Source organism: Liolophura sinensis, chromosome 1, assembly GCF_032854445.1.
Source record: "Liolophura sinensis isolate JHLJ2023 chromosome 1, CUHK_Ljap_v2, whole genome shotgun sequence".
NCBI lineage: Eukaryota > Metazoa > Mollusca > Polyplacophora > Chitonida > Chitonidae > Liolophura > Liolophura sinensis.
In genome coordinates, this window is record NC_088295.1 from 20,652,607 (window position 1) to 20,667,387 (window position 14,781).

General features: G+C 39.7%; 1 protein-coding gene across 1 annotated transcript in view; it reads right to left on the reverse strand.

Annotated features, from left to right (window-relative positions):
- Nucleotides 1-14,781, reverse strand: part of LOC135466992 (zinc transporter ZIP11-like) — an 87,858-nt gene that overhangs the window by 28,669 nt on the left and 44,408 nt on the right. Inside the window, exon 10 of the transcript XR_010444161.1 lies at nucleotides 496-571. The gene's annotated coding sequence lies outside the window, so the exon portion shown is untranslated. The remainder of the gene's footprint in view (nucleotides 1-495; nucleotides 572-14,781) is intronic.

Below are 14,781 nucleotides of genomic sequence, written 5' to 3' on the forward strand. Positions count from 1 at the left end.
ATCAATCACCCCTCTTAAAGTGTACTTCACACCATCTACCCCCATTTGAGAGCTACTTCCTGTACCATGAAAGAAAAAAAAATAAAACAAAAAAAAAAACACACACACACAAAAAACACTTCAATAGGGCCTGTGGATGAAGAGGGCAACAAAAAAAAAGAAGCCAGGGGAGTGGGCTAGTTTATAGTAATGACATCTAGGCCACTAATGTTAAACTGCTGCACTTGCTATATGTGGGAGGAAATGCTCATCACAGGCAACCATCTGTGCTAACAATGGCCCTTAGTTTGACAGATTGCTCCATTTCCTACACTACAATGAGATAAAATAGCAGCAGTTGATATAATGGGTCTGGAGTGCTGGGCTGCATCCTCTTGCTGCTAGCAGGCTGCAGCCCTGACTTCAGACCCCAGACAGAAGGGGGGAGTGGGGTATGACCATGGTGTCACGACCTGGCTGTCACCGACCCCCTACATACAGGAAAAACCCACTTACCTCAAAGTATGACTGTCCCCCAAGATTGAACTCTGGCCATCCTGTCATCAGCCATCACCTCCCCAGCCCCAGACAACTGTCAAAACAAGACAAAACATTGTGCTCATCATTTCAAACTTGTGAATAAACTAACTGCTATTTTAACTAATAACAGGATAAGTGAAAGACTAACTGTCACCTGTCATTATGGTTTACACAAGATCTAATGTTCAGCATTTGGCACTTCTGCACTGTATGAGGGCTGTACAGCCAGGTCCATTATCAAAGAGGCATCTATGTTAATCACAGTCCACCAACATCAACCATTGAGATGGTGGTATGTGTGCCTTAAAGAGATTCTTAGGAGCTGGATGAGGTATATACTCCAACCATACTTAACTGACAGTGGAAGTCTCATGATCCGCTACTTGTATACAGAGACTTGCCACATAGAATGTAGCCCACTGTATCAGAGATAACTCTCTCATAGCACGAATGTCTTCACACCAAACTAAGCTAACTTCATCACAGACAAAAACATAGAAAATTTTATTTCAGAGGATGCCAGATGGAATTGTGTGTGACTTGCTGGAAATGTTTTGTGCTCACAAGTCTAACAAGTTGCCCTAGCTAGTGGAATGGACATGTTGTAATGCTCACATGGTGTGTGAGTCAGACATTAGGCCTATATCCAGCTGACCACATATCTGGGTTAGCCTCCCACATTCCCTCCTCTGGCTAATCCACACCCATCTCATTCCTAACATCAAACCCGCCTCAGGCATCCATTCCTCACTGTTTAACTACATATGTACTTTAGACAATATGCATAGCATATACAAACACTCCCTCATTCTAATATATCTATTAAAACTATTATAATGAAAAATATATTTAACAACTTTTTGCATCACTTCCATACCACCTAAAAAATGCAACAAAACCATTCTTAAGCCTGCTCATTGTGAACAAATGAAAGGGGCACAAATTTAATTTCCCAACCAAATTAATGCCTACCTCAGGTGTGAGCAGGCACATGTCTGAATCCCTCCAAAACAGCCTCTCCCACAAACAAATCAGCAACATTATTCAAAATAAATTAAACTGCATACTGCACAATGTGCAGTGTAGACTTGCAACTTAACTCTGCCTTGTCACTCTGCCCTAGCCTGAAATGACTGCTATCCACATGCATGCACAGTCTGTCTGGCAGATGTTCATGTCACTTTCAATAGGTTAATAGAAGTTACAGACTGAATATTTTGTACTAATTAAGACAAAACATTATTGGCTCTAAATGAATTTCATGCACTTTGAAAAGAGTCAGATATAATGTAGGCTATATATTACTTTGACAACTGATCAACAGATCTTAATTCAGATACTATGTTCATGTCCAGATAAGACTTGTTACTTCTCCTTTTATACTCTGTTCTCTGATCAAAGCAAAGTAGGCCTACGGTTTGTAGTTTGACCAAAAAACTAAACAAAACTGCCCCTGTTAAACAAGTGTGTGCGTCTACATCAAAGACCGATTTCTCCAGTACACCTGCTTCATATGACTGGTGAACACAGTATGACACACCACATGTGTCATGACATCATGTTTTTAACCTTACTATGACTTGCACCTTCTCCCCGTAGGATTAGATCCTGACAATTTACAATGCGTAGAAGAAGATAACTGTTTTGTTTGTTGTTTTTTTTTTGTCCATTGACGGGAAGCGCAAGACATTAATTAGTACCCTAAAACAAAGACACCATGACTGAAGGAATATATAAATAATTTTAGTACAGTGTTAAACCCTACATCAAATAAATGTATGCAACAGAATATTGCCCTGCAACTGAATGACTACTTGCAATTTCCTTTATAAATGTAGACAGATATATATTACTACAGTAATTCAAGCCTTAGCTTTTACTTTGTCAAATTTTCTTAAGGACAAAAACATTAAAAGAAATAAAAAAAATTATACCTTCACCTGGCTTACTCCATATGTAATATTTTCCATGTTGATGTTGTTTACTGGCATATGTGCTGAATGTGCCAAAATGTCTCCTGCTTCATCGGTTCTCCTTTCAACTTTTAAAAATACAAAGGAAAAAGAAAAATAATTAAATCAGTTGATATATACAATTAGTTGACTGGTGTTTTGTGCTGCACTCAATGTTTGACTCATATAGTGGTGGCAAAGATTTATGCATATAGGAAACTACAATTTCCCGGATGGGCAAGCTTGCTGTAATACTTGATTTAAGGGCAACTAATCCTGGGGGTACAGGTATCACATACTACAGATATCTGTGACAGTCTCATGATCACTGATCCGTGAGGTCAGGCATACCTGTTCTGCTGACATACCAATGGAAATCAGTTCACAGCAATGGGTTTGCTTCACATGCTGCACAACAATGGTCACTCGTAAATGTACATGTACGCATACATAATTAAAATTCAGATTTCCAGCCCTCAGTGAAAGTCGTGGAAAATCATTCTACACACATCTTACATTTCTACTTGAGCATTAGCCGCACTGGACAGAGTATGAAGAGGTGTCGGAATCCCTGTGACACTACCCTATCTCATCAATCATTCTACTGTCTACCTTGTATTACACACTCAAACATGGTCTGCACACACTTACTATCAATACATGTATTTATTTATTTATTTGATTGCTGTTTTACTAAGTACTCAGGAATATTTCATTTACCAGACTGCGGCCAACATTATTGTGGGAGGAAACGGGGCAGAGCCAGGGTGAAACCCACGACCATCAACAAGTTGCTGCAAGACCTTCCTCGTATGTATATACATTGTACATGTACAATGTATATACATATATATGCATACACAATCAAACACTGCATTCACTGTACTTCTTATAGCTGCCCCACAAAACCACACAAAAACTATTGTTCAATGTGTCACTTTTGTTAGAAAAGTTATGGTACATGTAACTGCTGAAAGGCATGCACAATATACACTACACAATATACATGTAGAGACACTAACCTTACCCGTGTAAATTGACAGAATTCCAATTGCATGCCCATGTTTAATTTTCGTGTTAAATTGGATGAAAAATAGATTTCAATTATTTCCCTCTTGAGCAGGCATACCAGAGAAAGAATTTAATATAACATGTATTTACAGCAATGAATAGGCCATGAAGTAAATCAAACCAGGTGAAGGGATGAAAGAAGGCTAATGCAATGAAGTTTCGACATAGGTATTCCCACCAGCATATTCTACTACTCAGCTGAGGCTTTAGTGAGTCATCTGGCAAAACAAGTGGAGATCTTGAAAGAAGTCTATGAATGACAACTTTGTCCACAGACAGCAGGCAGTCAGGCCTGAAGAAAATATGTCAAATGGGTACATTTTACATTTTCTTCCCCAGGTATTTACTTCCATATAAAGGTGGGCCAGGTAGATAAGAGCTGCGATTGTAACTATGTAGGCAGAGTACGGTAAGGGTGTGTGGGAAGGGCTTTATTCCCAAGCCTAAGCGTAATACAGCTCTGCCAGCAGATTCTAATCGGCACTATCACCAGCAGTCCAATACCATATACAGCTATCTTAATCTGTTCAGCTAATTCATGGATTCATACCCATTCACCATTAAAACCCACTAGACCAATTCATTCACATTTTTGTACGTCTTACAATGATATGTAAGTGGTGCAGATGAGTCAAATATAGGTTAATGCTCTGTTCACTATGACAGCATTAAAATGAGTATAAACGAGTTAGGAGATAACCCTGACAATACAATACACTGAGAAATGTGGACACTGTGCAAAACCATGAGCTTAATATTGCCATGTTGTCACATGAGATCAACATTTCTCAACCATGGCCTGCAAAGCATGGTTAGGCATGCAAAAGACACAGCAAACTATTTCTTGCTTGACAGAGTCTGTTCTGTACAGTAGTGTAGTAGGTTTACTAATGTAAGTAAGATGTACATGCTCCCATAAGAATGTGCTGAGATTATACCATGCATGAACAGTGTAGTGAGTAGTGAAGGAGGGGAGGGAAGAGACAAGTACTTAGGCCCTAGGATCACAAAGCCTTCTTAACTTTAAGTAAAAATTTTAATCTTTAAATTTTGTATGTTCCTCTCGTTGTTTTACTTGAAATTCGTTGCACAATATCTTACCCAGAATTTATGTCGTCAAGGGATATTTGAATCTTGTTACATCAGTAATAACAATCTTAAAGTGACCTGAAACTTGGACAAGTTTCGACTGATCACTTGGTGATCCCAGCCAAGTGGGGTGCTGGGAAATATATCCCCTCAAAGTTTCAGCATGTGATGACAAACAGGCTGACAGACTATATTTATAATGATCCCCTTGGCTGCCAGGAAGGGGTTGACCAGCATACAGCAGCCAGCAGTAGTCACCATTCACAAACCACCTGTTCCCACAGTGTAGCCATTACAAATATGACCTTTATGACCTTTGCTCTCTGACCTAGACAGGAAGAGTGATTTATCTAAGGTCAGGGGTCAGTAGTTTAGCAGCCTGGGGTGAGAGGGTCTGATGGTAAGAGTGAGGAACCACACACATAGGCAGGATATACTCTGCAGAGATAAAACGCCTACATTCATCGGGTCTTATCTGTGAACAGAGCCAGATCACTGCCAGTATTGTTTACTCCTCATTGCAGTCCACATACTTTGTATCTCACTACTAAAAAACCTTAACCTGTAACTTCCAGAGCGAACCATACATATATCTGGGCTGTAATACAACTTCAATAGTACCTTCTGTGAAGCATTTGGCAAGCTTTTGCATGCAAAATAATCCAAAGGTAACATTTGAAGCTCTATTCCTAATTATTCGCATCACTTAGCTAGATAATGTTGATAATGTTGACAGCCTTCAACAATGAAGACCTAATCTTTCACCTCACAGTTTCCTAATTTGTCCACTACAAAAACCAATCCCCACTGCATGAGGGAATCTTGTAAACTAACCAGTGGAAACCAACATCAAAAGTTTGTTCAAGCATGTGTCCCTCTCTTACAAATGACTCTATACAGTATCAATGCAGGCTATTGTGTGCCGTTTAGATGAAACAAGCATTCTCCTAAAATATACCCCTTCATGGATATATGTACGATGTATTATCTCTAGATATTATCTTTTGCAGAGCCTAAAGGGAATCATTTTACTGCATGTGGTTGCATGATATTAATAACATTATGTTATGATGAGAAATTCCCATACATGTATGTATGATCACGTTATAAAACAAAACCCAACCCAAGGTTCACGATGAAGTAACACTACAGACAGTGCAAATACCTGTGTCGCATGTGATATGTCTCAAAACATATACATGAAGAGCACATAATGCCCAAATACTGCATCTCATAAAGAAAGAGTTCTCAAGAAAACACCAGTTGAAATGAAGCTGACAGTACAGGTAAGTTACTAACATGGATACAACTAGGATAAATCAGTTTAAGATCAGTTCCCAAATGTAAGCTATAGACCTCTACACAGCAAATAAATGACAACCAGCAAATGAATGCTCCAATCTGCCTTAGCAATCCTGTTAAGTAATCCAAGCCTCGCTGTATTTTTAGCTACTTCTTAACTTTAATGCTTGTAGAAATGACTGTTGATGACAGACATCCCTCAGGTGGCAGCTGTTCTCAAACTGACCATCCTCATTTGCCAAAAAAATGTATGGCAAAGGCCTAGATCCTGGCAAATAATTTATATTTATGGTCTTTAATTCTCTGTTAAATCATAAATACCTGTACACTCATAATGATTTTCCTATGGCATTCTCAACAGTACTAGGCCATTGTTGCTCCTCTGAAATGAATCTCACATGATGTAACTACAGATGTCAAAAGGTAAAATTAAAAAAGTTTCAATAAGTAGAGAGGAACAAAAAATCAGACCATATTGAGATTTAAGCCCCATAGCTCAGTGATCTGGCAGTTACTCTGTGTTAGGGAGCAGTAGGGATACACCAGCAATACTGCAGCTCCAGGCAACCTGTTAGCAAGATCCAGCTGAGAGTCACCAGTAGACTTCCTCCTTCCAAGAGCCTCCAGCAGCTCTGGTTTCAGACACTTGTGGAACTTCCCACAGGGTCACTGATTTCCAACTACTTTGTCTTTGATGTCTGGAAACAGGCTCAACTAGATACCAGCTACACACCATAAATAAATGTGGACTGATCTGGGCTGGAGCTTCCAAGATGATCCACATGGACAGCTGACCAAACAGTACCACACTTACCAAAGAGTTTGCACTAAAACTTGGTCAGTACCACACTTACCAAAGAGTTTGCACTAAAACTTGGTCAGTACCACACTTACCAAAGAGTTTGCACTAAAACAAATAGATCATTAGGAAGAGAAAGGAGAACTTACAAGATCACACAATGAACAAAATGGTCAGTGACCCGCAACTTTATATCTGACTCCACTAGACTAAAAAAACAATTACTGCCAGTGTGGACTGAATCATCCTAAGGAGAAGGAACTGTTGGTATTATCAGTCACTTTGATTGCAAAATTCCATGTACACCTAAATGTAAGAATGTTAGAGAGATCACTTCTCCGCATTCTGCCAAAACCTGGTGTTCTCACAAAACATCAGCTAAATGCACTTCTAACATCAAACTCATACAATATGAATATCACTGTTTACCATGTCTTTTAAGCAAGTTCTAAAGGATAGAGTATACTGCAAAAATATGCATGTCCTGTAGGAGTCCTCTGCATATTTAGCCAGCAATTAAGTTTGAAGTTATCAAAACTGACCGATACAGATTTACTGAAGTGACTGTAGGTTTGATGGTGGCTCCCTCCCTGACTAACTAACCTTAGCCCTGACTGACCTGCCCTCCCTTCACTAGAATGACCCACATCTAGCCTCTAAAACATGAACATGAGACCAGTGGGAATCCTTAATTAGAACTAGCTGAGCTGTGGGTGTGGTCAAATGTAGCTGGGTAAACTTAATAGCACATGATGACCTATCAATTTACCAGTCTCCAATTGGGGTAGAGAGGGGAGGGGCGAGGGGGATCAGTCTGCCCCACAGCCTGATATACATTACTGACCTCTCTCACCTGGTCCTACTCTGAGGCTGTGAACTGGGAACCATCATGTAAGATGTTGCAAATAAAATCCACAATACCACTATGGCAGTGCAGCACAACCATCACAGCAATGTGTCATCAGCTGCAAATTCTTGAAAATAACATGAACTAAACTTGTCAATAATAAGATTAAAAAAAAAAATATTTCAAGACAAAATTCACAGAAACCAAAGCTAATAAAAATAAATGATTTGTATTAAATTGACAATGATGATATTTTCAAACTGAATATTATTTTCCTCCAAAAAAGAAAACAATATTAGTCAAATTTTTCCTCACTTGTCATTACTGTAGAAATCACTTGCACACTTTCAACTAATGTCAAGATTGTTTTCAGCAGTTGAAAAATGGAAGGACTCCTGATATTTTCTTTATCCACTATGTCTATCACATGAGCATGAGAGTTCCTCAGTAACAGCTACATGAGATATGTTACCACTAGACATGACTTCTCACTTCATTCTGGTTATACAACTTCCTCCACTATACAGCGCCACATCCCTAGTTCTGACACACTAGCATATTCACAAAAAGAGGCTTAGACCTTTCCTATATATTCTGAGTGGTACACCCATTTATGTATCACACTTAGTGGTCTCCTCGCCATCACAATTCAGATTTGTATCTCATGGTGTAGCAATACATGTGTTTCCAATTTTAGCCTCAATTTGTCCAGATGAGCATGTGCCAGGACAGATACTTTGCTCTTCACAGAGATTCCCCATAGTTTTTACACAGTGTTTATACACTTGTACAGTACATCAAATAGTACACAGTGTAAAACTGTAAAAGAAATGCACTTTATTTGATTATTTTGACAGGTGATCTTACACAAAAGGAAATACTTGTGAAACTTCCCGAATGTGTATGTGGCTAGAACACTTGGATTAACAATGGAGAAGTGTAAATGTTTTATGTAACCTTTGCTCCAGTCAAGGCGTATGGCTTGTTCCTTATTGTCAACACCTACTCGATTAACAATATACTACATGAACAGATCAAGTCACAAGAAATAATACACAATACAACAACCAAGTTATCAGGGAAGCATGGGCCTCTCATGTCAAGGAAAAGCTTAAATTATGCTCATGCTAAACTGCTCTAGATCGGCATGAAATTAACTCAGCTAATTAAACCTTGATGATCACAGCTCACGAGAAATCAGAAAATAGATCTTATGAGGTTATTTATCCTATAAATACTTGCATTTCACAAAGCCTCTTTGAAAAGCTGAGAGTGTAAATACCCACTTTGATTTAGTAACTCACAGTGGTTCAACATTCCACAAGTGAAAGAGTTGTGAGTCCATGTTCTGTTTCATACATTCCTCACATTTGCCACCTCAGGCAATGACCCGAGTAACGAGGCCAGCCAACTGCTTCAGCCAGCTCCAAGCCCTCACTGTTCACACCTACACAGTACAGGGGTCACCTTGTCCAACAGTCACCAGCTCTCGGTACCACATTACCCATTACCTCATACTCTATTTGATATCTCACAATCTAAGTAGAGCTTCAGTCTTCAAAATATGTATGCCATTCCACATCACACTGCATCACATGTCATCTGATGCAAAAGATGACTGTAATAGGGATCTGTTTTTACTCCTTTCAAGCACATCACTTAGAAATTATACACCACTTTCATAACAATCAAATGATAAGTTATTATCTGAAATGATTGTACACAAAGTGTTCCTCCTTGATATATACATGCAGAAGAAGAAGACTACAGGATTTTCCCATTGCAGAGAGAGGCTTTCTACATTCCCAGCAGTGTGAATAAGAGTAGTACTAGAGAATCACTAGCCTTATCCTGCATATACGTGTGGGAACTGTCATTCCATTATCTTATTGTCCTTGGTAAAATTGGATGGTGTATTAACAGTTTGATTACACAGTGAAAATCAGATAATACGCATACCACTTCATAACCTTGAACCATGTAAATAAATGTACACATAGCCCTTCTGAATACTCCAGGTTTCTGATGAGGCAGCATCCCAGTATTCACACAAGACTTCTATCTACAAATGTAGGAGAGAAGTTGCCTTTAGCCCACACTGATCCAGAATCCAGTCCACATTCCTATCAAACCAGTACTACAAGAAACAAAGACAGCAATACTTATAATTTCATCTATCACCTGGAAAGGCTGAGTTTTACAATTTTCAAAAAAGCCATCTACAAGGCCTGTATCCAAAAACGGAACCTAAGTGAAAGAAATGTACACTTATAAAATGCAATCAGTTATAAGTTTTTGACATGTCTAATAAGACAAGTGTATCAAAAATGATATCTGTAGGTGAAGTAGAACACAAAACTCAGCAGAGAGAGGGCAATGTTGTCAAAACTTGTTCTGTATTCCATGGCTACAAATACATCCTACCTCTCTGACTGTACACTCCATGATTTCTGTGACACAAAGATGTAACATCCACAAATAGAGTTTTAGATATCAGAATAATGATCCCGCATAAAGTACAATTGCTACTGTGGAATACTAAAAGAGTTATTATTGCATACAACAATACAAAACAATGATTACAACAGCTATGCTACCAGGTCCTTATTCCAGCTAAATTACTTGATATTCTGGACTTTATGCAAAGTTTCATCAAGAAAATTTACATTGAGGCAGTTCTGATATACTAAGGAAACAGAAATATCAAAGGTACATTTGTGCAAAACATCTCCTGGAGAAACCTCTATTTTAAGAAAACTGTGTACTGAAACTGATGGATTAAAGTTAAGCTTTTGTTAACATTCTCCAGCCTTTGATGTTGAGCAGTAACAAACTCCACTGGAATGTTAGTACCAGGGAGTAGAGAGAAACCAATCTGTGGGCTGAGTGGTTAAAGACTGGCCATGTGAAAAGCTTTCCATGTGATATTTTAACTGAACTTCCCAGCCACACTGAAGGAACACTGGTTGAGTAAAGTTCACTCCCACAGCTTGCTGTTCACAGGAAGTCAGCTGATCAGTCAGGCACGGGAAACAGTCAATTACCAGAGACGACCGTGTCCATAAGGGTAACGCAGCCCTGATCACCACTACACCCACCAAAGACAACCATTACCAACAAATTGACTTGACATTATCACCATTTCTGAGTGTTGCTGAATGAAGAGGTAACAGTGACAGCCTTATTCAGACCCAGACTTGCAACTGACACATGCTTATTCCCCTCTGTCCAACCAAATTGCCAAGTTTAAATTTCATATGAGACAAACAGTAACTGTTGCACACGTTTCACTGTTTGTGTGCGTGTATGAACCTAAATGTATGAATACTGATTTATATGATTCTTTTGTTAAGTGGTTCAAATGGTGTACATGTGAGAGGGATGTCGACGACACGATGAAGATGCCATTTTGAAGATGAAGAAAGATGTATGAACATTATAAGATGAAAATGGTAATGACAGTGTGAACATTATAAGATGAAAATGATGAGATGAGATGAAAATGATGAGATAAGATGAAAATAACAGGATGAAGATTAAAATGACAGGTGGGCTCTGCCTGGTTTCCCAACACCATAATGCTGGCTGCAGTAATATAAGTGAAATATTCTTGAGTATGTTGCATCAAATAAATAACTAAATAAATAAAAGATCATTTCATTTTGGTAACATTCATACAATAGTGCCTTCTTAGAATAAGTAAAACTGACTGAGTTCACGACACTTAGGGGCATCACTGGCTCAGATTGCTAAGGTGGTAGCTCGTGACTATTATGCCATTGATCACACATTTTCAAATCTAGCCCTTCCTGTTTCAGCAAGGGTTCAAAGTCAGAATGTTTGTCTGGTACTTGATGAAGGTTGGTGGTTTGCACTGGGCAATAGTTTGTTCCATAAAAATGACCACCATGATGAAGGTTGGTGGTTTGCACTGGACAATACAGTTTGTTCCATAAAAATGACCACCATGATGAAGGTTGGTGGTTTGCACTGGGCAATACAGTTTGTTCCATAAAACTGACCACCATCATGTGACCAATCAATAACAGGAATTAAGGCCTTTACTTTGCAATAAACAATGATTTGTCACCCCAACTAGTTGCACTTTTCTGCATTTTAAGTCATACTTTATACACATACATGTGATATAAGGTAAATGTTACATTGCTCCTGGTGAGACAGAATTATACATCAAACACCTGCATCCTCCAAACACACCTGTCCCTCATTATGCAGTTTTTTGTCAGGTCATACTTTCTGGGGCTGTTTTTGCTCATTTCTTTCATTCCAATCATTACAAAGTCTATAGCCCTGTATTATCCACACCAATGTTGTAGACATAACAGCTACGTTTTCAGCAACAGGGTCAACATTAGAATGAATTACACATGAATGGCCTACAAATTTGGAAGGTAACAATTTTGTGAATGTGACACCTCAGGCAAAGTTTGACTAGCTAGTGAAACAGACCGGACATTGCTGAATAAACAAGTGAGGACAGAGTTTGGGCATGTTGGGGGACAAGCAGAGGAGTGTGGAAGGCCGACTGGCTCAGTCCCCCATCCTCTCCATAGGCTGTGTGTGAGTGAGGACAGAATTGTCAATGAAACCAACCACTCAAACATCTGTCTCCCATTCTACCCTACCATGGGGGATCCACACCACTAAACAGCATTCCACTCCTCCCTTTTTTCTGTCAACTTTTTGTGCCACGACATAGAAAAACATGTATGAGAAACACTATCTAAGAGGAAGTTGCAGTGTGGGAACTTAGAGAAGGAAAGACTTTCTGACAAGACTATGAATAGGCCTAGCATACATGTAGCAGTAATCAGTCCTACACAGTAAGGATGGGGGAACTCCAAAGAGTGATACGGACCCATGTTCAGCATGAGATAGAGAGAGGGAGTTGCTCGTTACTGCAGGAAGGCAGATAAACCAGAAGTATGTGAGTGCATACATACCTCCCAACAAGATGACCACCTTTTCCTCTGCCCAACCTGGCCAGAAAGACATCTCAGCAATGACAGCTGCCCCACCAAGCTCTCTTTCAGCATCCACAATGTAACAGCACAGTAACATTTCTCCACAACTCCTGTGAGAGCCCAAATCCTTCAAAAAACTCCTCTCACAACCCCTGAAATGTGAAGGAGGCCTTCCAGGGGGATAGCCCAGAGAAGAAAGTTTGGTATGTGTGACTGTGAGCTGATCAACAAGTTACTTGTGGCTTTGTTTGCTCAGAGAATTTACTATTGACAGACAGCTCAGGGCTAGGCTCCTCCCCTCTGGCTGGTCAGCTGCACTTTGGGTCTCCTCCATTGGCTGAAAACAGTAAATATTGACATAACCCACATACCGGGCATTCCACAAGCGCATTAATAGGTTGAGAGGTGGGCTAGCCTACATAGGCCAATGTGGCTGGCTGTACAGATGAATGGAGGGCCATTCCCGCTCTGATGGCTTGTCTCTCTGCTGGGCGTGCTGGGATAGAACCAGAGCATGGTCCCTATCACATGTATCCACGCTGCAGCCAACACATACAGTCACAACTCCCACACATCTGCCTGTATCCAACAAGCCTCACTCTGTCTCCCCATACCCCTCCACACAGCTCAGTTGTCAAAATTACAACTCACAGAAAAAATGACCCATGTAGAACATCAAATTTTAATCCGTGTCTTCTGTTCACATGGTGACAAATAAATCTCAAATTTTTTTCTCAATCACAAAACGAGAACAGTTATACTCATTTCGTCAAAACCCGAGCCATAAGCAACTGTTTCACTGCTGCACACCGCAAAAAGTGCAGTATAAATTTTCCCACCATAGGCAACAGCCTGTTTCAGTGAAGATGTTGTCCTGTCTTCGGTTTTCCTTCATTTCTAACCCAGCAACACATCTTCTAGGCTTACTGTGAGCCGACTTGGGGTTTTTACCTGTCTGGAATCTCATGAATCAAGATGTTCGAAATTCCACATTAAAACACACAATGACATGCCTGTGGTTGACAGTTCACAGAGGACATGAAGACTGAAGTGTAGGCTTCAGCTGATGCCTGGCTGGCTGCCTGCCTTTCACAAAATGAGGAGGAGAGCTTCTTGTACATGTATATCATCCTCTTCCTACAGGTAGACATAAACTTTTTTAATGAGATATCTATCAAATAACATCATCAAAGCAGTTCTCAGGTCAACTCACTCAAACTATAAGACAAATGTACATTAAACATATATGTTGCAATGTGAATACTACTTAACTTACAGAACATCTAATCATGCGCATTTCTCTTGTGATGTCTAAACTGGCGACACCTTCAATGTAGCATGTTTCTAAAATATGTTATGATAGGTTAAGACAGCGCAATTACTATATTTTACTAGGAGAGAACAATTTTGAAGTAAATTAATTGTATGAAGGGAACATGTCAGGTTTGATTGTTTTAAAGGGTTAAAAAATAAGAATTTGATATTACCACATAAAAAATATACAATCTCATGATAGATTTAGTTGGAGTACATCGTGTGTGGCAAAAAAATGTTTCAAAGAAAGTTAAGAGAGCAGAGCTAAGAAAAAAGTTTAACTTGGTGAGGCTGAGGCACATTCCTCAAGTACTGGGACAAGTGTATCTTAGTGTGTCCCCTAATACAAACATGACCTGAGTCTACTTCACTTGTACAAAGGCCTCTCTGTATTCAGGTGACCTCAATGGCTGGAAATTGTGCAGCCTTATCATACCTCCTGCTCAAGTAGTGTGACCTGCCAGGGAGAGCCCTAGCCTGGACCACTACACTACACCATGCAACTGGCACTACTATCTCTTACACCTACTTGGATACAGTCAAACCCTTCATTTGCAGAACAAAGATGAAAGGAAATTGGTTGACCTGGTTTACAAGTTTATGTATGGATAAAACATTCCAGAATAACAGAAGAGCATCTGTCTGTGTGACAACACTGCATGCCTCACCTGTCATTACACAACAATGTATATACCTGTCCAACGTCGTCTCTCACCTGTACACTAACCTCACAGACCCCACACCTGACTTCACTGACCACTTTAGTCTCTTACCTGTACACCAGCCTCATAGACACCACACCAGGTTTCACTGAGCACTGTAGTTTTTCACCTGGACACCTGACTCACAGACTTGCACCTGACTTCACTGACCACTGTAGTCTCTCACATTTACAACAGCCTC